The 22,442-nt window shown below is 40.9% G+C and overlaps 1 protein-coding gene across 11 annotated transcripts in view; it reads right to left on the bottom strand.

The window, feature by feature from the left end:
* Window positions 1-22,442, bottom strand: part of GNG2 (G protein subunit gamma 2) — a 135,395-nt gene that overhangs the window by 32,588 nt on the left and 80,365 nt on the right. The gene's annotated exons all lie outside the window — the stretch shown is intronic.

The following is a 22,442-nucleotide window of genomic DNA, read 5'->3' as shown; positions in this document are numbered from 1 at the left end:
GCTCTGATCTTAGTTATTTCTTGCCTTCTGCTAGCTTTTGAATGTGTTTGCTCTTGCCTCTCTAGTTCTTTTAATTGTGATGTTAGAGTGTCAATTTTAGATCTTTCCTGCTTTCTCTTGTGGGCATTTAGTGCTATAAATTTCCCTCTACACACTGCTTTAAATGTGTCCCAGAGATTCTGGTATGTTGTATCTTTGTTCTCATTGGTTTCAAAGAACATCTTTATTTCTGCCTTCATTTCGTTATGTACCCAGTAGTCATTCAGGAGCAGGTTGTTCAGTTTCCATGTAGTTGAGCGGTTTTGATTGAGTTTCTTAGTCCTGAGTTCTAGTTTGATTGCACCGTGGTCTGAGAGACAGTTTGCTATAATTTCTGTTCTTTTATATTTGCTGAGGGGTGCTTTACTTCCAACTATGTGGTCAGTTTTGGAATAAGTGCATACATTCACTGATTCTTAATGGAGAAGAATGCTTTTGTCTTCCACCTTCACATGAGTTTTAAAGTAATTGCATATAATAAGAAGTCTTCTTAAGGAAAGGGTGTTGCTCCTTGTGAATATAATGGGGTCAATACAAAGGGTTGACAGAGTCCCATTAGAGGCTTAGGCAGTTTCAATAGGGAAGCCAGACACACATCATATATGCTTTGCAAGTGTCCCTTTTTCATTTTACGTGTAATCCAAATTGTGCAGAAGTTTTTTTTTAAAGAGACAATAAAGGTTTGAATCCATTAACCACTGAAATGGCTTTAAAACAAATGTGCTGAGAAGATCATGTAGACAAAGCTTCAAAACATACATACCTCTTAAAGATAAATGACAATAAAACAAAACCTTTTAGTTAAAAAAGAGGGTGATTCATTTCTAGAGACTCCTCCCCCTCACCCCATCAGCCTAGTCTTTGGTGATGCCCTGTGACTTGTGATGCCCTGGAATTTACCTCTGTAGGGCCCACCCTGGCTTTGGGGCCACCAGAGGACCACCCCAGAGGCATGCCCAGCAGTAGACTTCACCTTTTCTAGGAGTTGATAGGGCAGTGGTAAATGGAGTCAGGGTAGGTTCTCTTGGGGAAAATCTGGGTTCCTGAAATCACTTCTGGGATCTCAGAACATTTCTGGAAATCAGCTGGGATGATGACCAAAGGTTGGATAATGCTAGAGTGACATTCTTTGGTCCAACAAGCTGTTGTGAGCCCAGTAGTTGCCAGCACCTGCCAAGTACTGGATCATATGGCAACCATGGTATAGCATGGAATACATGTGGTTACACTTCTTTAAATTTGAATGAGAAAAGCTTCACACCACAGGTTGATCCTTTAAGAATTCTACAGCCAAAATGTGTTTTAAAACCTCTAATAATCTAACCAGGTCTGGTGGCACATGCCTGTATCCCAGCTACTTGGGGGTGCTGAGAAGGGAGGATTGTTTGAGTCCAGGAGTTTGACTCCAGCCTGGGCAACACAGTGAGTCTCTGTCTCTAAAAAAAAAAAAAAAAAAATCGAAAAAGAAAAAATAAATAAAATTCTAAGAATCTACTATCTGGAAGTTCTAATGGGACTCAATCCTTTCTCAGGGTCCCATACTAAACTTACTGGCAGTGGTAATCAACCAGGAAGGTACTGCCTCTTACGAGGCATTTGGAAATGTGTGGGGTTGGTTAGGGCTATGACAATAACTGGGGGTGCTACTGGCATTTAGTGTGCAAAAGTGGAGACTCTGATGCCTTGTAGTATGCCAGTCAACAATGAATTGTGCTGCTCAAAGGCCCATAACACCCTCAATGAGAAATATGAAAGGATACCGAAAAAATAGCCATAAAGCCATGCAGGAAAAATCTACTCAAAGAAAGCACTCCATGTGCAAACTTTCAACTCACTAGATTTTTATAATCTTATGTCTTATAATCCCTATTATTTTCTCAGTGATGATGAATAAGTGTTAAGTATTCATAATTCTAAGTAATATTGTGCTTTATGGAGATCTCGTCCCTGCTCATCTAAAACAGAGCAGAGTCTCTTTTATGCAATGTACTGACAGAATGAGATTATTCCGGGTTATATTTGCCAGTAAGCAAAAAAGATACAAATAACAACAATTCCTGGAACAATTATAGGAAATGTGTATAAGAGATTGATAGAATTCTGCAAGAATGCCCTAATTATCCCACCTGAATTCCATACTGAAGAATAATACAGAAGGAATTTTATTCTTTTCAACTGATGAGACGAGTATAGTCCTCATCCCACCCATCCAACGAGAAACATGAAAAATAGGCCTGTTATAGAATAACCATTAGAGAAGATTTCATTTTCTAAAATACATTTAGCACTTTAACTTCTTTCAGAAGGAACTTTTCTGTTAAGAAACCACACATTTTATTGTCATTTAGGCTTACTAATAAACACACAACCCCTTATTTCTGTGGCATGAAGATAAATAAATGTTTTGTTAATGAGTGGAGAGAGTGTAGGTTAATTGTGGAGGATTCCATCCTTTTCATACTTCAATGGTGTTTTTCAAGGGTGGCATCCAGACAGACTACCCTAGGGCCTGTAATTTCAATTACAACTGTGTGTTTCTCAAGACTGTGTTTTGGTATTTGCCGTAGGTGCTGAGAGATTTTGTTTTGTGTATTTACAAGTTAGGATTACATAGGCAATAAAAAAACAAAACGATTTTTGTGTCTAGAATACCAATTGGAGGTTTATAGTCTCTCAGTCACTTGATAATATTTTTATTATTCTTGTCAGTCAGCCACATCTTTGGTGATTGTAAGTTGCTTTTGAATTAGCAGACTAATTTCAAGATGTTCCAATTTAGAATTTGTCAGAGATTCTGCAATTAGTCATCTGGATAAATGTCTTTGTTAATTGCTCATACTATAACCCATGTTTAGGTTGGTCATTTTTGCCGCTCACTTTTTTTGATCCCTACTCTGATTTATTCTGCAGCAAGTAAGTAAACCATCATCAAATTGATATTATATATACTAACATATGCTATATTATATACTACTAAATGATGTATATATACACGCAACATAAAATGGATATTTATATACATTAATTAGATTGGTATATATACTACTACTAGATAATATATACTAGAATACTGTTAATATCCATTCCTCCAAAGGGCTTTCACAAACAGAACTCTAGTGAACTTATCAATAGTGGCTGCAATGTGAATTGTGAATCAAGTAATAATCGCAAAATATCAGCCTGCCAGGTTTCAGGGTCATTGTTTGTCAGTCACCTTTTTCTACTGCCAGTTTATCACTTTGACCTAAAAATACTAAAAGAGCACATTTCAATCTCTACTAATCAGCAAACACTAATTTCTTTTGGTTTCTCAGTCACTAAGGAGATTTTAAATCAATAAAGATTTATTGGGACACTTACTGCTTTTCTCTCAACTCTTACAAGCCCCAGAGGATCTGGGTTGGAATCCACCTTGAACACTCAGTCACTCTTTCCCAATCATGTCTTTCAACAATTGGGAAGCCACAAAGATCTTTTAGGTGTCATGATGTCCTGGTTTCCTCACTTACTTTTGTTCATTTTTGAGCAGCAGTGTGGAGGTTTGAGATGAACAAAAAAGGAGATGAGAATAGAGAGGGTGGGGGCAGGTGTGTGTAGGGTAGATGTCTATACCAACAGGCGTGGACTAGCTTGGAGATAAAGGGTATGGAATAATCTTGAGCCCCCCAAGTTTGCATTTGAAGAGGGGAGGGCAGGGAAAGAACAAGAAGATATCCAACTGTGGATAGCTTCAGGGGGTTCACAGGGGGGCCAGATGCAGAGAGCTGGACTCACTCCATGGTGCTGGCTAAGATGAAGAATGGATTTGTAAACAAAACAAAACGAAACAAAACAGGAGCCTTCCAAGTGCCTCCCCACTCCCTCTGTCCCCACTCCTCATCTTTTTAGTGCTTCTCATTTCTGGAGATTTTATTTTACAGGCCAAAAGCTTTGTTCTTTCATGGAGGACCAGGAACTCACACTAATATGAAGATTTGCTTATGGACCAAGAGCTCGCCACATGCCAGGAACTGGGCCAAGGGCTTTCCGTATTATCTTGTTTCATTCCCACAACTCAAGGGAAGTGAGCGCTGCATCCCTTGTTGAAGGACATTGAGGCTTAGATTAGGTCAGCACATTCGTCAGAAGGGTGTTTCGGAAGCAGTCTCCCCAGGGAAAGATTTTCTTTCAGTTCTTCTCAATTCACATTTTCAGAGGCACCAGACTGATCCTAATCTGGGGTCTATGGTATATTTGGCCATTTTTCACATACATAACAGCAATTTTATGGCCTGTATGGCCACAGGGAGAGCAAATACAAATGAGGACCAGTGTGGAAACCCCATCAACCAAACCTGCTGTGGGGGTCAAGAAGGAAGAAAATGACCCAAGGGAGCAACATATCGACAGAGCAACCTAAAATTCACTCTGGACTATTTCCATGAGGTTTGTTTGGCTGGGAAGTTGCCACTTACCAAGTGGGAGAGAGACAAAACCATGTATTTCTTCCCTCAAATCAGCATGGGAGCCATCTTTGCAGTGTGGGTGGAGAGTAAGACACAACACGGCTTCCCTGTCTCACGCAGGTGCCAGAAGCCATCATTTGAAATGACAGCTCTCTGCTTTCCAGTAAACTGCTGGTTTTGAAAACATTAACCTTATAAGATGCAGCCTTCCTCTTGGAAAGAGGGTCATTGGTTAGCTGTTTCTAACAACCTTGACAAAAAACAGAGTCCTTGAAAAATGATTTAAGTCATGTATTTCACAAATTTTGTAAAATGAAATGAATAGGCCATGTTGCAACTTTAAAATGACATGTAAGCTTTTAGTTTTCATCTCAGATTTGGATAAGGAAATGGCTTGTATCTATAAATGGGAGCTGGCATTCTTAGAAGCTAGGTGGGCTTTGTTCACTCCAAGGAAAAAAGATTAGTACTTTGAACTGTGTATGTTGGATTTCTTTTAATACAGAAGCCCAGACCCTGAACCAGTAGGGTTCCAACAAAAGAGAAATAAGGAACTAGTTTCCATAAAAATGGCTCTGTTAACCTATGGATGCCTAATACTCTGCAATAGCACGCAAGGGGGATATGACAGGCAGCAGCCTTCTGCCTCCTTGCAGGAAATTATCTATTGGTTAATTAATTTCTTTATTTTAAAAAAACACACTTCTTCCATCCTAAATCCTCAGTGTCTCTCGAACCTCAGGCAACCCCTGTAGTTCAGGGAGACTACTCTGGTGGAGCTTCCTTGCCATTGCTCAGATGGTCTCTTAGGCTTCCAAAATCATAACATGAGAAATCCTTTGGTGGACAAAGGATGCTGAGCTCCCCAAATAGGAACTGGACCTCTTCCACTCCCTTGTGTAAAATTCACTTTGTTTGCCATCACTGTGTTATCTGGGGATATTTCTAGTGGTACAACTGACACTCGGTATAATAGTGAGAAAACATGTGCTAGGAGACAGAAGAGCTGGATTCTAGTCCACTCTGAAACTCCCAGCCATTTTAGAGTAAGAAAATGATTTAATCTTTTTGGGCCTCAGTTGCTCAGCCATAAAGCGGGGATAACAACTCCTGGATTGTACATGCATGCCTAATGTTTGTGACAGCACGTTGTAAATTAAGGAGTGCTCTACAAGGAGTGGGAATGAACAGAAAACAATGACCACCACTGTTTATTGAGCAACTATTAAGCACTGTGACCTCAAACATTACATGCATAATCTCCATTCTTCATAACAAAAAACATGAAGAAAGAATCATGAAATAAGAATGGCAAAGGGAAAAATCTCTGGATACAACCAACTATGACTCTATTAAGCAAAAACTTAATGAGCAATCCTAAGGGGGGTAAATTTTTTGAGGGAGGGTTGGTAAATCCTTTTTTGAAATTTCTAATTTTCATGAACAACCTATTAAAGAGATGGTGACTATTTTAAGTTGCGGTTTAAAATTCATTAACAAGGATTTACTGCGTGCTTAATGTGTGTGACCCAGAAGCACATGCACACATTATGCTAAGTTTCTAAAGAAACCAGCCACTGAACGAATGTGAGAGCCTGTGGGTTACCTCACTAATTCTGGAAGACACTTTCATTGTCTGTTAAGGCTTCCTGTGGCCACAGAATAAACTTGCAAGCCTAGCACCTGAGGCTTCCATAATTGGCTGCTCCCTTCTCCCCTTCAGGCCTATATCTTATATACAAAGGCTCAGCAGAGCACTTGTCTCCTTTTATCAGCTTTAGTACAGGGAGGGCTGGTAACACACTTGTTTCCCAATTCGTTTTTAAAAATACTATTTCCCAACTCACTTTTAAAATTATGCACTTCTTTTATAAATAAATACATAGCCATTTTGGAAAACTGAAAAGCTTAGAGATTCAGAAAGTAAAATCTTCTACAACCCTAGCACCTATAGACAACCAATTTAATCTCTACAGTAATTTTTCAAGTGCTTTTCCCCACCTTGGAGTGTTTACATTTTTGTGTCTAATATCATGCAGGGAAGGAAATATTAACTAATATACATAACCATTTGTGTGGCTTGCATAAATGCTGACCTTTTGGGAAGATTTCTCATTATCTACACTGCAAGATTTACCACCCTGCTCCATTTCCTTTAGAGAATGAAGTTATTTTAATTTTTCCCCATTACTCAAGTGTCAAACTTTATTTTCCATCTTTTAAGGTTATTATACATCTCTGATAATGTATAGTACAGAGCCACTTTTAGTCTTTCAATCAATACTGTTTTAAAATGACTTCCCTAGCTACTTAAAATAAACTGCTATGCCAATATCCCTTTGATAATAAGGAGTAGAGGGAAAATATAAGAAATTAAAGATGAAGAGACAAGCAACCTTTCCTTTTACTTGCTCACCAAGGGCATAGACAGTTATTGCCCATGCCGATAGAGAAATACCCTGGGTTGTGGGGAGGAGAACCAAGAAAAGGGCCCTTTTTACAGAATGACTGTTTATTTGCCATCTCCAAAGGGTGAAAGGAGCTTGTATGAAAAGTTGACTTGATGACCAGCATTTATCTTACAGATATTATTTTTTAAAGTCAGTTTTATCAAGATATAATTTATATACATTAAAATTCATAGCTGGGTGTGGTGATTGACACCTATAATCCCAGCACTTTGGGAGGCTGAGGTGAGAGGATCCCTTGTAGCCAGGTGTTCAAGACCAGCCTGGGCAAAAAGACCAACCTGTCTCTACAAAAAAAATTAGCCAGGCATGGTGGCATGCACCCTATAGCCCCAGCTACTCCAGAGGTTGAGACAGAAGGATCGCTGGAGCCAGAAGTTTGAGGCTGCAATGAGCTATGATCATGCTACTGTGCTCCAACCTGGGCCACAGAGTGAGACACTATCTCTAAAAGAATACGAAGTAAAAAAAAAATCAATGGAGTAAAAAAAAAAAGTTAGCGTGCCAATGGAAGGGGTCGCCAATTGTGTATATATAGTTGCTAAGCTACCATGATTGCAGAAGCTATTTTAAGAAGCTATTTAGCCACCTCTGCTGCTCACCTTCTTCCTTTTCTAGCCTACCCTCATAGAATGAACATTTTTGAGACCAGTCCCCAGGTACCAAGAGCACTTCCAAGAAAGCAAAGGCTGTGAACTTGACTGACCTTACTTAATATATACCATGGAGTACACAGAGTTCTTAAATCTAAGTGTTTAGCAGGACCCAGACATATCTTGCAGAACCATCTATCCAAAACAGAAATCCCTTTAACACACTTTAATCACTTGTGATACAGGTTTAGAAAATTCCTCCCAAAGCATGGAGCCCAGAGTGGCACTGTGTTTTATTTAACAAGTTTGGTCCAGTTCTGGCAGCCCCTGGAGACTCATGAGAGGAAGGACTCTCCAGGATGGAGCTTGAGGATTTTTCTAGGAATTAGCAAGTTAGAAAAATGGCTCCTCTGCAAATTTATGCCACCAAGCCTTAAAGAGAGATTAAATACGAGGCATTTAAAAACCCACTGAACCTCGACTCGGATTTTGCAAATAAAAAACTTAAGGGACAGAGTGATTATATTAATTGCCTCAGAAAACACAGCTCTCTCTCTCCTGCTCTCTCTCTGGCCATGTGACTTGCCTGCTCCCACTTCACCTTCCGCTATGAGTAAAAGCTCCCTGCAGCCTCCCCAGAAGCCAAGCAGATGCCGGCGCCAGGCTTCCTACATGGCCTGTGAGCCAATTAAACCTCAAAGAAAGGAAAGAAAAAGAAAAGAAAAGAGAAAGAAAACATAGTCATAACACAGTGTCAGAACAAAGGACTTAAACCCAGGTTTAAGACACCTGGTTAGATACACTTTTTACTGTCTTGAATGTTTCTAACATTTTGCCATCTCCCCAAATTGGGAGCATCATTCAGGTTTAGGTTTCTCACTAAGTTGCCTTTCTTCCCTTCCAAATGTAGGGTCACTACTGGAGAAACCCTGTTAGGAGAATGGATGAGTGGGAGTGTGTGAAATAAAAATAATATCCTACTGTCCCTGCTGACCCCTCCCTTCCCTATGGTGATCACTACTCAATAGTGAGGCATTCTGATGTATTAGGCTTAAACTGGGCTGGAATTTCCACCTTAGTTGTTATTTTTGTACACTGTTTTACAAAGACTAAAAAGCCTGCAAATTTGACTACAAAGGCTCCCTGATTAGTGTGTGAATGGTATTTGCTAAGCAGGTCTCTGCACTTTAATAAAATAGGTTTAATGTTGTACAAAGGGAGAAACAGATAATTGTGTGGATCTCCAGGGAGCTTTTAGAGGACAGCTCTTTTTTATAAATGTGGTATCTTGTGATGAAAATGTGAAGGGAAAGACAGAGGGGCATGGAAGTAGCAGAGACATGAAGATGCTTAATGAGCTGACAGTCCTGGCACCCCGAGGTCTGAACCGATGTTCACATAGAGGATGTGGGAGTCAGTGTGGGTGACACGGAGGGTACTGAATGCTGAGGCTGAAGGTCTGGCTTTGACTTTTAACTTTGCTGAGTGATCATGGATGAGTCATTTCCCCCCAGGTCTCAGTTTCCCCCTCTGTAAAGTGAGAGTGCTGAGGTAAACGACTGCTTGATTCCTTTCAAGTTCTTTGTGCCAGTTCAAGAGGTCAACTGTAGTTTTTTTTTTTTTTTTTGAGAAGGAGTCTTGCTCTGTCACCCAGGCTGGAGTGCAGTGGCCAGATATCAGCTCACTGCAAACTCCGCCTCCCGGGTTTATGCCATTCTCCTGCCTCAGCCTCCCAAGTAGCTGGTACTATAGGCGCCCGCCACCTCGCCCGGCTAGTTTTTTGTATTTTTTTAGTAGAGACGGGGTTTCACCGTGTTAGCCAGGATGGTCTCGATCTCCTGACCTCGTGATCCGCCCGCCTCGGCCTCCCAAAGTGCTGGGATTACAGGCTTGAGCCACCGCGCCCGGCCAATTGTAGTTTTATTCCTATCACTGCATCAGTGAGTCAGACAGTTCTGGGACTCTCTCAGTATAGTGAAGTTTCAGTCCATACTCCAAGATGAAATGTACAAGGATGAATATGCAGAAAAGCCCGAAGACCTGTAGGATCCCAGTTGGTTGGAAAGGGGATTTTAAGCTTTTCATTCTTGGGTGTCCATTTCCTGGCTTTCAGGATCACTCCCACTGTGCCCTGACACTAGCGATTCTTTTCCTCTAGCAGGACTTCCATCCACTGAGCCTAATGCCTTTCCTCCGGCCCTCAAAACCCTCATGCCCTCACATGCTGCTTTACCAGGCCTCGAGTCCGTGGCCTATCATGGAACCACTCCCTTTTAACTCAGCAATCCTGCCTCTTTCTTTCTCCATCATACTGGCTGATAAAATCCCCAATCCTGGTTGCATTCAACTCTAAACCTATTCGGGAGCAAATAGAGTGCAAAATAAACACACATCATGAGAGCTCGTCTCATTTAAAATTCACAGATATTAACTTCAAGTGGATCCTCAGTGCTATCCAGCTTTCCTTCCACATTTCCTGAGTCACCTCATGATTTTCACACCTTCCCTTCACTCCTCAGACCTTTGATACCTCCTCTCTCCTCATCCTCATTCTCAGCTGGTGAACTTGCTGCTTCTTTTGCTAAGAAAATGGCAGCAACAAGAAGAGAACGCCCATATTCTCCCATGACCAACTTACCTGCATCTCACTTCTGTCTGCATAAGCTCTGCCTTTTCTTCTTTTGTGGTGAATGAAAACTCCTGCCCCTGTCTCAGGGCAGCCCCTTCACTCAAGCAGTGGCTCTCATTTTCTTTCACTCACTAAAGGACTTGATTCTTGTAGTTTTTTCCTGGTCCTTTCTGGCATCATTAATTTTCCTCTCCACCTTATTGAAGCAATGCCACTGGCATATAAACATCTAAAATTATCTCCCATCTTAAAAAAATAAAAGCAACAACAACAACACAAATAAAAGCAACAACAACACAAATAAAACCTGTCCCTTGATTCTGCTTTCCCGTCCCAGCCAGTATCCTATTTTTCTGCTTTCCTTTATAGACAACTTGAAAGAGTTGCTATCCTTACTGTGTCCACTTCCTCTTCTTCAATTATTTCTTATATCCACTACAAATAGTTTCCCCCAGTGCCTTTCCTGAAATGACATTTGTTCAAGTCACCAGCAAATCCAACTTCCAGTTGGCCAAATCCAATGATCACTTCTCAGTCCTAATCTTATTTGACCCCTGTCTTGGTTGGCTGTGGCTGCTGTAACAAATTTCCACAAGCTGATGGCTTCAAACAATGTAAGTTTATTCTATAACAGAAAAACTAGAGTTTGAAATCAGCTTCACTGAGCCAAAATCAAGGTGCCAGCAGAGCCATGCTCCTGCTAGAGGCTCTGGGGAAGAGTCCATTTCTTGCCTCTTCCAGCTTCTGATGGCTACTGACATTCTTTGACTTGTGGCCAATTTGCTCCAATCGCTGCTTCGGTGGTCACGTGACCTTTTCCTTGTCTGTCTGTCATCTCTGTCCTCTCTTATAAGGATACTTAGGACTGGATTTAGGTGCCCAACCCCATCTCCCCCGCCCCAGGATAATCTAGAATAACTGTTCCATATCCAGAGCTTTAACTTAATCCCATCTGCAAACATCCTTTTTCCTTATAGTTAACATTCACGGATACTAAGGATTAGGACCCGATACTTTAGAGACCATTTATTCAGGCTACCACAACCTCCCAGCAGTATTTAACACAGTGGATGGTTTCCTTTTTCTTAAAAAATGTTTTCACTTGACTTCAGTGATCTGTACTTTCTTGATTCTTTTACCAATCACAATTATTTTTATTTTATTAATTTATTTTAGAGACAGAGTCTCCCTCTGTCCCCCAGGCTGGAGTGCAGTGGTGCGATTATGGCTAACTGCAGCCTTGACCTACTGGGCTCAAGTGATCCTCCCATCTCCCAAGTAGCTGGGACCACAGGTGAAAGCCACTATACCCAGCCCAGCCACAATTCTATTTCCTGTTTCTCTGAGTTGTCTGACTATTTTAGATACCTCATAAAAGTGGAATCACACAGTATTTATCTTTTTCTGACTGGCTTATTTCACTTAGCATAATGTCTTCAAGGTTCACCCATGCTGTAGCATGTAAGAGGACTTCCTTCTTTAGAGGGCTAATAATCCATTGTGCATATATACCGCATTTTCTTTATTCATCCACTGATGGCCATCTGGGTTGCTTCCACCTCCTGGCTATTGTGAATAGTGGTGCCATGAACATGGCTGTGCAACTATCTCTTTGAGATCCTGCTTTCAATTCTTTTGATATATACCCAGAAGAGGCATTGCCGAATCATATGTTAGTTCTATTTTTAACTTTTTTTTAAACTCCGTACTGTTTTCCAAAGCAGTTGAACCATTTTACGTTCTCACCAGCAGTTCCAATTTATCTGCATCCTCATCAACACTTGTTTTTTTTGTTTGTTTTTGTTTTTTTTTTTCTCTCTTTTTGGATTCTTGTCTTGCTTTCCTGTCACTTCTTTCTCAGTCTCCCTTCTTGGTTTGATTCATTTCCTTGATCCCCAGGTCTCAGAATGTTTGCACTTCATTCGTATATGTTGACACTTACTCCCCTCAGTGATCTCATTCACTCTCATGGCTGTAAACACTTTCTCTTTGCTTATATCCCCCGATTTTGTATCTTAGTTACAAATCTTGGCTCTCACCTCTAGGCCCATATATCCACTGCCTACTCACCCTCTGTATGTGAATGAGCCCCTCTCACTTGACATGTCCCAAACCAAACTCTTCTATTCCAAACCTGCTCCTCCATAGTCTTTCCCATACAGCAGTCAACAGCAGCTCAATTTCTTCTGGTTGCTCAGATTAAAAACTTTGAGAGTCTTCTTACTGCTTCCTTTTGCTTCGCATCTCACCTCCAACCTACCAGCAAACCCCTGGACTCTTTCTTCAAAATATAATCAGAATCCAACCCCTTATCCTCGTTCTACTGCTATCACACTAGCCTGGCTATCTATATTTCTGTATTTCTTTTCTCTTTCTTTCCTGTTTTTTGTTTTGTTTTGTTTTTCAGACAGAGTCTTGCTCTGTCACCCAGGTTGGAGTGCAAAGGCATGATCTTGGCTCACTGAAGTCTCCTGGGCTCCCGGGCTCAAGCAATCCTCCCACCTCAGCCTCCCCAGCAGCTGGGACTATAGGTGCATGCCACCACCATGTGTTGGTGCCATCCTCACAGTAATAAGTTCTCACTCTGAATTCAGGTGAGATCTGGTTGTGTAAAAGAGTGTGGGTGGGTCTCTCTCTCTCTCTCCCCACCCTCTCCCTCTTCCTCCCTCTCCCTTACTCTCTTTCTCTCTCTCCCTCTCTCTCTGATGTGCCTGCTCCCCCTTCACCTTCCACCATGATTGGAAGCTTCCTGAGCCCCTCACAAGAAGCAGATACTGGCACCATGCTTCCTTACAGCCTGCAGAAGCATGAGCCAATTAAACCTCTTTTCTGTATAAATTACCCCCACTCATGTACTTCTTTATAGCAAGGCAAGAATGGACTAACACAAGTGATACATTTGATAGTGAAAGGTCGCCTTCAAGGACTCATATTGTATCTTCCTGTTTTGGGGAAACACTTCTGAGGCAAACCAGAAACCGATTTTGCAGATGAAGAGACAACAGAGAGATTAGGTGACATGACCAAGGTCAAGGATGGTGACCAGAAGCCGAGTTTTGTTTCTCTGAGAACAAGAACTTGCGCTAAGAAACCCTAGGAAACAAAGTCCTTTTTCACACTAGTTATTTCCTGTGAAAATGACTAGTTTCCTCTATAAAGTAGGGCCAAGGAGAGAGCTCTCATCTGAAATCATTTTGCTTTGATAGTGGGTATGGATTAGTCAGGCTGCTGGTTACTGTGTCCCTCCTCACCAAGAAATGTGGATGGGCCGGACAAGGCTTTTATGTAGCTGGAATAAAGCAAAGCTGACGCTGGTAGGAGAAATTAGCATGTTCTGACTATATTTGTACAGTGTATTAACCAAATATGCCAAAAGCAGCACACACAAAGGAATCGGAAGACCAGCTCATGCCTGGTTAGGGCATCATTTGCTTGGCTGAGAGTTATTCAGTGTCACATGGCTTGAGGCTAACATGAACAGGCCACCTTACCGAGAGGGAGTGGTGATTGGTACTCTGCATAGAAACGCTATGGAATTTCTAGAGAGAGATGTTTTTATTGCCGGTGAACTTAAAATTAAGGTGATATATTTTCTTCTGGCTGACAAGAACAGATACTATCATCCTAGCAAATAGTTTTCTAGAGGCACTGAGTCTCCTATAAACATTTTCATTTAACTGTCTAACTGGCATCAGAGCAGCCCGCGCCACAACTGTTGCCAGCCTCTTCTCTCGACACCAGCCTCCTATCGTCCTTGTGTGTTCCACCCTACCAAGGGTAGAGGGATCAAGGAAGCTCCTGTGGCAAACGGATTCAGTTTTATCTCATCCTAAAAAAATAGTGTAATGTCATGAAAAATCAAGCCAAAACTGAGGAGGAAGGAGAGATAGACATGACTTTTAGTTTTAACACTTGTCTATTCATTAACCCCACCCACGTCCAATCACTTCTGGCTTCAGGTACATACAGCTTATATTTATGACTAATGCCTGGTATTCTTTCTTTACCTTGGGCCTTGCTTGGAGGAGCAAATACTGCTGGAGCTGCTAGAGGGTTCTGTGATTTATGGATACCCATTTCAGAAACCCTGTGTGTCCTGAAAGGTTGCTTAGTGCTTCTTGATTCTCAGCATCCTCACATTCTTTTCACTTCTGCAACAAATGTTAGATGAGTCACGCAGATATGAACTGCATCCACCATTGGGGGTAGATAGGAATGGGATGAACAGAAATGGTCTGTGGCCCCATTTCAGCAGCTATTTAAAATAGCTGGAAAGGGCCGGGCGCAGTGGCTCAAGCCTGTAATCCCAGCACTTTGGGAGGCCGAGACGGGCGGATCACGAGGTCAGGAGATCGAGACCATCCTGGCTAACACGGTGAAACCCCGTCTCTACTAAAATACAAAAAAAAAAAAAACTAGCCGGGCAAGGTGGTGGGCACCTGTAGTCCCAGCTACTCGGGAGGCTGAGGCAGGAGAATGGCGTAAACCCGGGAGGCGGAGCTTACAGTGAGCTGAGATCTGGCCACTGTACTCCAGTCCGGGCGACAGAGCGAGACTCCGCCTCAAAAAAAATAAAATAAAATAAAATAAAATAAAATAAAATAGCTGGAAAGGAAACAACAAGCAGCCCTGTATCTAAGCCAGGTTACTTGCTGGCTGGCCCTTTAACTGAGGTAACTCCTGATTAAGTAAATGAGTCTGATTCATTTTACAGAGGTCTAATTAATACTTTACCACTACAGAGTCACGTCAAATTCCCAGGATTGGCCCTACAAATCCTAAGGTCAGGATTTCTCAGTTTCTTGGGAAATACTTCTTATTCCTGAGCTTCACACATAGATAAACGACAGAACAGAATCTTTAATAAAAGTCTTAAAAAATGCCTAATGTTAGAGTTTGGTGAGAACAAAGAAAGCACATCATTTATTATAGACTACAGCTTAGTTCTCACTAGTTATTGTGATGGTATGGAGGCTAGAAAAAGGCAAACACCCAGCCAGGTACGGTGGCTCACGCCTGTAAATCACAGAACCCTCTAGCAGCTCCAGCAGTATTTGCTCCTCCAAGCAAGGCCCAAGGTAAAGAAAGAATACCAGGCATTAGTCATAAATATAAGCTGTATGTACCTGAAGCCAGAAGTGATTGGACGTGGGTGGGGTTAATGAATAGACAAGTGTTAAAACTAAAAGTCATGTCTATCTCTCCTTCCTCCTCAGTTTTGGCTTGATTTTTCATGACGTTACAGTATTTTTTTAGGATGAGATAAAATTGAATCCGTTTGCCACAGGAGCTTCCTTGATCCCTCTACCCTTGGTAGGGTGGAACACAAAAGGACGATACGACGCTGGCGTCGACAGAAGAGGCTGGCAACAGTTGTGGCGCGGGCTGCTCTGATGCCAGTTAGACAGATAAATGAAAATGTTTATAGGAGACTCAGTGCCTCTAGAAAACTATTTGCTAGGATGATAGTATCTGTTCTCGTCAGCCAGAAGAAAATATGTCACCTTAATTTTAAGTTCACTGGTAATAAAAACATCTATTTATAGAAATTACAGGTGTGAGCCACTGTGCCTGTAATTTCCAGCCCTTTGGGAGGCCAGGCAGGCAGATCACAAGGTCAGGAGTTCAAGACCAGCCTGGCCAGCATGGAGAAACCCCATCTCTACTAAAAATACAAAAGAAAATTAGCTGGCGTGGTGGTGCGTGCCTGTAATCCCAGCTATTGGGAGGCTGAGGCAGGAGAATTGCTTGAACCCAGGAGGCAGAGGTTGCAGTCAGCCATGATCTTGCCACTGTAGTCGAGCCTAGAGGATGGAGCGAGACTCTGTCTCCAAAAAAAAAAAAAAAAAAAAAAAGAGAGAGAGAGAGAGAGAGAGAGAGAGAGAAAGGCGAACACCCAATAGAGACTTCAGAGGAGACTTGTTCTAGGAAATGTTTTGGAGTCATGACGAAAACCTCAGGATTTTAATTACACAAGGGGATCAGCTCATGTTTTCTTCTCGTTTGCAAAAAACAAACAAACAAACAAACAAACAAAACAACAAACCACCAGAAGACTTTATTTTAAAAACTTTCAGCCTTCCTTTACATAACAGATCACTTTCTAAACATCTAGGTGGCCTTATTTAATCTAACTGGGCAATTGAACAGAAACCCTGCCAGCCCTCTGGGCCTACTTTCCTTTCAAATCTCAGTGTCATCAAGAGATTTCAGGCTTGCCTATTTAATGTACCAGGCAGTGCTTGGAGCTAGGGATAAAACAGTGAACCAGGCACAGTCCCTATTTTTAGGAAGCTTACACTCTAAAGGTAAAGACAGACCCATAAATACAGAATTTCAACATGGTGTGATTTGTACTAAGGCAGGCCCCCAGGGTATGGTGGAAACACCTAGAAGAGGCATTTTTTTTTCCAGACTGAAAGAAAATTTTAGTTTATAGCACTTATGTGAAATACAGCAATCTGTTATATTGAATAAGAATTTTTCTCTAGCTAATAAATACAAAGCTCAGTGCACTCCCTCAGTTAGCAAGGAAGTGATATAAAATTCATTTTTGATCCTTGGCTATCTGATGGAGATAAACTGGAATCAGAATTTGAAGCAATGAAATCAAGAAGCAGACCTGCCTGACTTTTGAGGTCTCATGTTTTTATTGTTATTCACCCAAAGGATCTTAATTGAAGTAGACCCACTGAGTGAATAACAGTAAATAACATGAGACTTCAAAAGACATGACTTTTGAGTAAATAACATGAGATCCTGACTTACAAAATAAAACGTGAATTGGAAGAATTTTAATACTACTAAATGAGCGAATGGGATCAGAGTAACGAAATGTGATGACTGTAATCCAAAATGACATCGGTTTCGGGTAAGTAATAGAAATTTGATCCCAGACAAAATTATTTATCATGTTGCTGGACTGACTGTCCACTTAAATGAAATTATCTGACCAGATGGAACTGCCAATGGCGGGGAAAGACAAAACATTGTTGTAGGGCTTTCTCCTTAGTTCAACTAAAAACGGGGTCCTTGTCACACAACCATGAAAAATTAGGCTTGCGGACACTTTGAAGGGTGAGAAGGACAGGGTGTGTTGGGTGAAAAGAAAAAAAAGGGAAAGAGAGACTCTTAGCAAAGTCATGGTCCTGCTAGGAGGCTTTCACGCTCAGAGACCGAATCCCAGGTTCCACCCACAACAGGAGAGACCAGGCTCCTCCCCCCAGCAAAATAGCGCCAACTTCCTGAGGCTCCACCCCAGCGTGCACTCGGCCCAGTGCGCAGGCCGGTCGGGGATTCTAGGGGAAGGTCTTTACGCTTGGCTGTCTCAACCTGAGAAGGCAAGGGCAAGTATCAAGGTCATTTTGGGTTTCTCACGGCGTGCTGAGCACCAAACAGGTGGCCTCTGTTCCTGGCCATCCTACTCTGACTGCTGAAAAATATTAGTCCAAAACTCATTCCACAGTCAGATATAAACTCTGTTTTTTTTTTGTTTTTTTTTTTTTTTTTAAATTACACAGGAGTCTACTTTTGTCCATAGTTTCTATGACTTGTTTAGAAGGGAAGAGATGGAATATTTGTGAAAGTTAAGATCTAAAATCAGCTTTTTGCATTGTTCTTCATGACTTTTTTTTTTCCCTAAATAAACTTAAATGTTCCTTGGTGAAGCTTGGTGTTAGAAGCAAACATAAAGTCAAACTGACGATTTCAGGAGACTTCAGAAGACAGAAAAATGACATCATCAGATTGAGAACTCATTAAATAATGTTTCTTTAAAAAAAGTGGACTCTTTTAAAAAAAAATGGACACTTTACCTTCTCAATGTCCCTAGACCTCTGTTTTCTCAGTCATCTATTCAGCTTAAAAAAAAAATTAAACACAAAAACAACTGATCACTTCCTTGGAGCCTTTTTCTCTTTGGCCCTACTTCATCCTCACCTCTCCAAGTATATTTAAGACTTCAGGCCAGGTGTGGCGGCTCACACCTGTAATCCCAGCACTTAGAGAGGCAGAGGTGGGTGAATCACTTGAGGCTAGGAGTTTGAGACCAGCCTGGCCAACATGGTGAAATCCCATCTCTACTAAAAAAAAAAATTACAAAAATTAGCCAGGCATAGTGGTACATGCCTATAATCCCAGTTGCTCAGGAGGCTGAGGCACAAGAGTCACTTGAACCTGGGAGGTGGAGGTTGCAGTAAGCTGAGATCATGCCACTGCACTCCAGCCTGGGTGATGGAGTGAGACCCTGTCTCAAAAAATAAAATAAAATAAAGGACTTCAATGTCAAGTCTTGCATAGGATAATTTGAGCAGCAGGCCCCCAAGAAGGCATCATCCTCTGATTTTCAGAGGAGCAGATTCTGAGCGTTTCCTATCTTGTGCACATTTTAATTATCTTTACCTACAATGGCTATACCATAGGTTGGGAAGAGGTTAGCCTCAAAGAGGCCCAGAATCTATTCAGGTCTATTGTCACCTGGATCCTCTGCCATATACTAACTGGTCAAGTTACTTCAACATCCAGTCTCAGGTTTTCAACTGTAAAATGGGAGCATTTGTGAAAAATTTTTAACTGACATGTATTATATGTTATATTGTATATGTTAATTGTATTGTATTATATTAATTACATAATATAATTGGATATAATAATTCATGGGGTACACAGTGATGTTTTCATACATGTATACAATATTCAATGATCAAATCAGGGTAATTAGCATATCCATCACCTCAAACATTTATCACTTCTTTGCATTGTGAACATTCAAAAATCCTCTCTTGTAGCTATTTGAAAATACAAAATCAGTCATTGTGAACTTTAGTTACCCTACAGTGCTATGGAACACTTGAAGTTAACCCTCCTATCTAGCTGTGATTTTGAATCCTTTATAAAATGAGAGTTAAAGAATATACTTCTTAGGGTTACTGTGGGGATAAAAGAAGATGGTTCATGTCCAGTGCTTAGAATAGTGACCTGTACACAATGCAAGCTTAACAACTGCTGTGTGTTATTAGGATGATGAACACAAGAGCAGAGATGACAGGCAGCATTGTTAGACGTGCTCGAGAACAGGATATTTTCTAGATGCTAAGTGAGACCAGTGTTTACCTCCAATTATTCACACTTTCAGTAGATCCTGGCTTTGGAAAATGCCATGCGCAGAACCGTAGTATAGTAGTACTGTGTCTCAGTCTATGTATTGCGGCTTGCCTAACAATTTAAGATGAATCTCATCATGGACTTTTCTCCTTAGAGCAACTTAGGTTGTCAGGGGCTGTTTCTTTCTCAAAGTTCCTCTGCTGAATCGCAGAGCAGAAGTTTGTTGTGGCATTGACTCTCTTCCTCTTCCTTTTTGCCTCTGACCTGCAGTATTATACCTTCAAACAGCAAAGACTCTCACTTTGGCCCAAAGACTCTCACATATAGGCCTAATCTTCCTAAATGTTTTATATTTCAAAATTACCTGTCCCATCCCATTCTTCTCTATTAACTAACCTCAACTCAAATGAATAAGCCTGATGATGTACTACTAATTTCAAGTAAAATGATTGGTAGTGATGACTGATATATAAATAGTACTTCATAATTTAATAGGGGTCTTCCACGTATAGTCTGCCATTTTGACTTCATAGCTATTATGTGGTATCTAGGTGGGTGTTATCATTCCTATTTTCAGATTAAGAAACTGGGGCTCAAGTGAATTAACTGGCTTGCTCTAGTCTACAAAACTGTTAAGGAACCTCAGTTAGGAACCCAAAGGTGCTTCTGTGGTCTATGAAGCCAACCTCAATATGATGTTAGTTCCTTAAAGTAATTCATAAGGTATGAATGACCAATAGCTTAAGCCTATCAAGAAATATGCACATTTAAAAAGAGACCTGGAAAGGATCATAATTTTATAACTACAGAATGAAGGCTGGGTAGGAAGCAGGAATTCTAGTATCTCTGAGCAGAGAATCTTTCTGATTTTTGTTGCCCATTCCTGCTGACCTGCATGCTCAGCCCTAGGCAGAGGTGTCCCAGAGTCTGTTGAAGCTGAGAGAAGAGTCCACCCCTACCCCAGAGAATCTGGGATCCTTTCCTGTCCAAGCAAGGGTTGTATTCCATTTTATCTTAAATTCATATACATTTTATATTCCATTCCATGTCTATATACATATTTTTTAAATAAAGTGAAACTTTTACCATAATTATCTTGGCACATGGTGGCAATTTCTCCATTTAAGAAAGTGCTAAGATAGTATGAAATCCATTTAAGGTCTGCCAAACAAATATTTATTTACTTAAATCAAAATCAAGAACATATGCGTGTATATATATATATATACACACACGCACACATATTTACCAATACAGAATATAAAAATATAAACATGTATACATATATTTGTGTATGTATGGGGAAAAGTGAACACTAACCATCCAATTTCACAGTTTCAAAAAATGTGAATCTCTACACCAACCCTCTCTTAACCTCCACAGTTCAAATCCAAATCTCAAACTTTCTGATTGAATTTGCTTACCCCTATGTAATTCTAACTTAAGACCTAAGACCAAAAAGGAATCCTCTTTGAAATGCTCCCTTCTCACTCTGGGCACCATCTTGAAGGTTCCAACAGAAACGGCAACACATCAGCTTACCATGGCAGCAAGTCGCCAGCCCACAAGAGAAAAAAGCTTTAGACAGGCTCCAAGCATTTCCTGCTTAATGCCTATTATTTTCTCTGCTCAGTTGTCATTTTTAAATAAGGGTATTTTGTGAAAAACAAAACCACCCTGTACATGGGAAACCATAAAGAAAGTTATTTGCCAGAAAGAACTGCCTTGCTAACAAAACATATGTTGGCATGTTTAAAGACAGAGCTCCTGGGGCTGCCTTGAGTAAGTCTTGCTGAAAGTGTCTGCATGGCATTATACACAAGGCTTTCCCTTCTTCTCTGCCCCCACCCTGCAGCCTTGGAAATTTGCAGTTGCAATCTTTGACTGGACTCTATTGAGACTTTCCACCCCCGGCTGCTCAGGAAACACATACCAGCAAACAGAATGAAAGGGCCTTTTATAACTAGGAGTCCGTTATGTCTTAAACAGACTCCCACAGAAAGACTCTTTTGTTTCTTACTCTTTAGGAAAAACTGAGCTCCTTCTGAAAAGTCTTTGGAGAGGGAGGAGAAACCCAAGACAGGGAGAAGGCTCAAGGGAGGAAGATAGGAGGCTAGGGACAAAGGAGGGGCAGTGGAAATTGTCAGAAAGGTTGAACTCTACTTTTCTAAGGCAAAAGTGACAGTGTTGGATGGCCGCTGATAGGGGTAGAGGCCAGGGTGTGGTTGTCAGGGCTAAGAGAAGAGCTGGCTGCTACTATCCCTTGGAGTCTTCCCCCTCGCCAACTACCACCATCCCCAAAAGACGGAGTCATCCATAGCGAAAAACACTGAGAGACTCTAGTGCTCAGGTCTCCAGAAAAGTTTCAGGAAACTAGATTTTTGCTAAGTAAACTTAAGTTCTTGTCTTTCTCTTCTCCTTTTCCTTTTATCTAAAAAGCTACATTTTCTGTTTTACAAGATCCACAAACAGTTTCTTTCCCATGATAGTATCCTAGTTTCTCGCAGAAAAAGTAGTTTCTTCTCTTTTATAAGAAAGTATAATCTCCATTATTTCAGCCATCCCCAAATCACAGTAGTCTGAATTGTCAGAGTTTTAGCTGTCAGAGGATTACATAAACACGCCTATACACACAGAACATGGAAGAAATGTAAAAGTCTCACTAATTCTTTATTAAACATTTAATAACCATTTGTCATAATATAACTGAGTCCAGGCAGTATCATTTATGAAGAAAATGCTAAAGAAAATGGTGTGAAGGAACAAAATGATAGAGTTTTAGAGATTGGATATGTTAAGAAATGAAGAGAAAATGATGCTGTTTATTGCAAATCTGTATGGGTTTAATTAAAACAGAATCTCTATGATACAGTAAGTCAACTGAAGTTAATGCTTATACATTTTTAATGAATTTTTTCATAATTTGAAAAATCCTTTTCAAGTTTAATTTATGAGGTCTCATGTTGCTTAAGCAGAGCAAAAACCCACTGGCATAAGAGAATCTACCTCTCAGCCTCTGAAATAATGGCATCGATTTCTCCTGTTTTGTTGTCCTGGCCACAGGTGTGAAGGCATTATGAAGAAAGCACTAGCTCAATATCCTGTGTGCACCCTATCCTCAGGGGCTTAATTACCTGCCTGTGTCCTAAGGAAGAAGTGGGTATGA

This window comes from Rhinopithecus bieti, unplaced genomic scaffold (assembly GCF_001698545.2).
Source record: "Rhinopithecus bieti isolate Rb0 unplaced genomic scaffold, ASM169854v2 scaffold_29928, whole genome shotgun sequence".
Lineage (NCBI taxonomy): Eukaryota > Metazoa > Chordata > Mammalia > Primates > Cercopithecidae > Rhinopithecus > Rhinopithecus bieti.
The sequence above is the reverse complement of the archived record's forward strand: the minus strand, read 5'-3'. Positions and strand labels throughout refer to the sequence as shown.